The sequence below is a fragment of the Myotis davidii genome, unplaced genomic scaffold (assembly GCF_000327345.1).
Source record: "Myotis davidii unplaced genomic scaffold, ASM32734v1 scaffold2301, whole genome shotgun sequence".
Taxonomy (NCBI): Eukaryota; Metazoa; Chordata; class Mammalia; order Chiroptera; family Vespertilionidae; genus Myotis; species Myotis davidii.
The window spans coordinates 332660-336770 of record NW_006291016.1 but is presented as its reverse complement, the minus strand read 5'-3'; positions in this window follow the sequence as shown (position 1 = coordinate 336770).

The window sequence follows — 4111 nt, the reverse complement described above, 5'->3', positions numbered from 1 at the left end:
GCTGATGTTTCTATCTCTCCCTCTCCCTTCCTCTCCAAAATCAATAAAAGTAAGTAAATAAAAAAGTAGAGCTATTTCTGTTCTTATACTGTATTAGGGAAAACCTACCTGAGCTAGTAAAAAGGGAGGATTTATTCTAAGAATGTAAGGATTTCTTTCACAACCCAAAGGCAGAAATAGAGCTAGGCCTAGGAACTTTAAAAATTAAGGTGTTGGGGAGCATTCCCTATCCTCCCAACTTTATTCTGAGTTGACCGTTTTTTTTGAATTAAACATTATTTTATTAACTCGGCAAGAAAACTAAGCGCAAGTTTTAAAATGGGAAGTCCCCCCCTTCCAGCCCCCTCCCCCCCCGACTTGCGCTCGCGTGTGCTGCACGCGCGTGCACGCACACTCCCCAACTTAAGATAGCTTCACATATATTTTAACTTTATGATGGTGCAAAAGTGATATCCCGAGATCTTGGTTTCTAATGCCATCCATAGGGCTCTTTGAAAAGAAACCTCATTCTAAGAGTGTGTTCCTAGATTGCTTTCCTTTTCTTTGTCTCCGCCATCTTGTGCGTCCGCCTTGTGCGTCTGCTGACGTCACCTGCGTCCCCCATTTTCGCCTGCGTCCGCCATCTTGTGCTTTTGTCCTTTGTTGCGTAGCCCAGCTTCTGCGGAGCCTGTTGCTGGGGAGACACCCTTCACTACCCTAGCTGACCACGACGTTGCCCCTTTCATCCTCTGAGGTGAGTCCGGTCTCCAGAACTAATGATTCCATCATGCCTCAAACCTCCCAGAGGAGAAGACCCTAGCGCGCGGGGGTGCGGGGTGCGGGGTGCGCGGTGCGCGGTGAGCAGGGACTTAACTCTATGATACTCAGGCCACGTGGCAGCAGAAGTTCCAGTTCCAGTTAGACACAGTGCATGCCTTTCTCTTTTTCCCTTAATTTCTCTCTTCTAAATCTTTGAGGAAATAGTGTACATCTTGATTCATTTTCCCCACCTGGTCAGGGTCGGATCACAGGGTGGAAACCTGTCTGCTGGGAACCCCCGGTCGGTGGGCTGTGGGTGCCCAGAGGAGAGTGGGTACTGAGTTTACATATTTAGGATCAAATTTGACTCGCAGATTACCAATCCTCCCCCTCTTTTTTTCTTGCTTCTTTGACGTATGATGTTTCCATCGTAGTGTAAGTATCTGGAACCTAGATTTCTTTTTTTTTTTTGAGAAAGCATAATCTGCCGCCCTCAAGATCGCACCTGAGAATATATTTTATTATAGATTTTAGAGAGAGAGGAAAGGAGATAGAAACGTAGATGAAAGAGAGAAACATGGATGGGTTGCTTCCTGCACACACCCTGACCGGGGATCAAACCTGCAACCTAGTCCTAGCTGGTTTGGCTCAGTGGCTAGAGCACCGGCCTGTGGAGCGAAGGGTCCCAGGTTCGATTCCGGTCAAGGGCGCATGCCTCAGTTGCAGGCTTCTCCCTGCTCTGTTCTCCCCGGTCAGCGTGCATTCAGGAGGCAACTAAATGATGTATTCCTCTCACGGTGATACCATTTCTGTCTTTCCCTCTCTCTTCCACTGTCTCTGAAAACCAATGGAAAAGTCTCCTCAGGTGGCCCTGCCCCCGCTGGGGGTGGAGGGGTGCAATCGGGGCAGACAGCCACGGGGAGGGGCTATGGGCCTATTGTGGTGTGGCAGGTTGATCAAGAATGGGGCCAGGGGTTGGGGAGGGTGGTGGGAAAAGAGGGGGGGTGTGGCCAGCCAGCGGCTTTTTTTTTTTTTTTTTTTTTTTTGGTATTAAACATTATTTTATTAACTCAGCAAGAAAACTGACAGTGCAAGTTTTAAAATAGGAAGTCTCCCTCCACACACACACTCGCACGTGCGCACACACGTACACTCCCCAAGTTAACGATAGTTTCACATATGTTAACTTTATGATGGTGCAAAAGTGATATCCCGAGATCTTGGTTTCTAATGCCATCCATAGGGCTCTTTGAAAAGAAACCTCATTCTAAGAGTGTGTTCCTAGATTGCTTTCCTTTTCTTTGTCTCCGCCATCTTGTGCATCGTCCGCCTTGTGCGTCCGCTGATGTCACCTGCGTCCCCCGTCTTCGCCTGCGTCCGCCATCTTGTGCTTCTGTCCTTTGTTGCGTAGCCCAGCTTCTGCGGAGCCTGTTGCTGGGGAGACACCCTTCACTACCCTAGCTGACCACGACGTTGCCCCTTTCATCCTCTGTGGTGAGTCTGGTCTGCAGAACCCATGACTCAATCCCAGAGGAGAAGACCCTAGCGCTGGGGTGCGCGGTGGCGGTGAGGGGTGCGGGATGCGCGGTGCGCGGTGAGGAAAGGAGATAGAAACATAGATGAAAGAGAGAAACGTGGATGGGTTACTTCCTGCACACACCCTGACCGGGCATCAAACCTGCAACCTAGTCCTAGCTAGTTTGGCTCAGTGACTAGAGCACCGGCCTGTGGAGCGAAGGGTCCCAGGATCGATTCCGGTCAGGGGTTGCGGGCTCAGTACCTAGCAGAGGCGTGCAGGAGGCAGTCGATCAATGATTCTCCCTCTCCCTTCCTCTCTGAAATCAATTAAAATAAAATAATTTAAAAAACAATAAACACCCTGCAACCTAGGTATGTATCCTGATGGGAATTAAACCGGCAACTTTTTGGTGTATGGGATAACGCTCCAACCGAGCCACCCGCCGCATAGTATCTCTTTTTAAAAATTTCCTTTAGATGGAACTTTTTTTCAGAAAGGTGAATATTAGCTTTTTGAGACCTTATAAGATGGTAATAACTGTTTGAATAGAGAGTTACTTTGACAAGAAGTGAAATATATGGTTTTAAGCACTGTTGAAATAGATTAATGAAATACAAAGCAGTCTACTCTCCAGCATATGAACGCTGATGTGTAGCCTTCTATTATTAAATCTCCATTAAATGTGACCAATACATCTTGATGAGTCAGAGTAATAATTGGTATCCATAATGATGCTGAGAAAGATAATGAAATATTAAACTTTTCATCCAGTTTAATTTCTTACTTTATTCTAATTATTTTGGAAATTGATAATCAGTGTGATGTTGATAGCCAGAATGTGTGATTATTCAGACACTACCTTTTTTTCCTGCGACTCATTTGTGTGCAATGCCTCATATCACTTAGAAAATTCTAAGCTCATTAAATTTTACCTTTAAAAACAATTTTGGGGGAAAAGTCCCATAGTTTACTTTAATCTTTAGTGTGTTAGTAGTTTTTCAAAGGGTCTAAAATATTTCATACTATTTTCCAAATTATAGATAGCTCTCTTGTGCTTTACTTTTCCAGAATGAAAGTATATAGCTTTTGGATTAATGAAGTACTAATAAAAATTTTGATATTCCATCTTGTGAATACTTTGCTGTCTTAAATAAGTGAACATATGATGTGGTACAATCAATAAGACTTCAAGGTAACTTAGAGACAAATGGGGACAAAGAGGCACCTAGAATGCCTCTTGATAAGATGGGAAATACAAAAGAACTGGTTGTGGTAAGATATAATTATGATTCTGTTTAGAAATGATTTTGAGATCCCTGTGGGGATCCAGAAGTGACAGGCGATCTGTTATCTAGTGTACTGGTATGAGGATGGAGATTGTCAAGGTAACAGTAAAGAAAGGTATTAGTGAAAGCTATGGGTTTAGGTGAGATCATGTAGGGAGACAGTGCTTAGATGAGATGAAAGGTGCAAGCCCTAGCCAGTTTCGCTCAGTGGATAGAGCGTCAGCCTGTGTACTGAAAGGTCCCAGGTTCGATTCTGGTCAAGGGCACATGCCCGGGTTGTGGGCTCAATCCCCAGTGTGGGGTGTGCAGGAGGCAGCCGACCGATGATTCTCTCTCATCATGGATGTTTCTATCTCTCCCTCTTCTTTCTCTCTGAAATCAATAAAATATATTTAAAAAAAAAAGGAGTAGCTTAAGGAACATGAACTTAGGAAAGACAGAAATAAGCAGCCCAAGAATAGGAAAAGAATCAGGAAAATAGTGTCAGAAATCAATAAAAATATATTTAAAGAAAAAAAAAAAAAGAAAAGCTGCAAGAACAGAATCCTAGGGAACACCAGTGATTAAG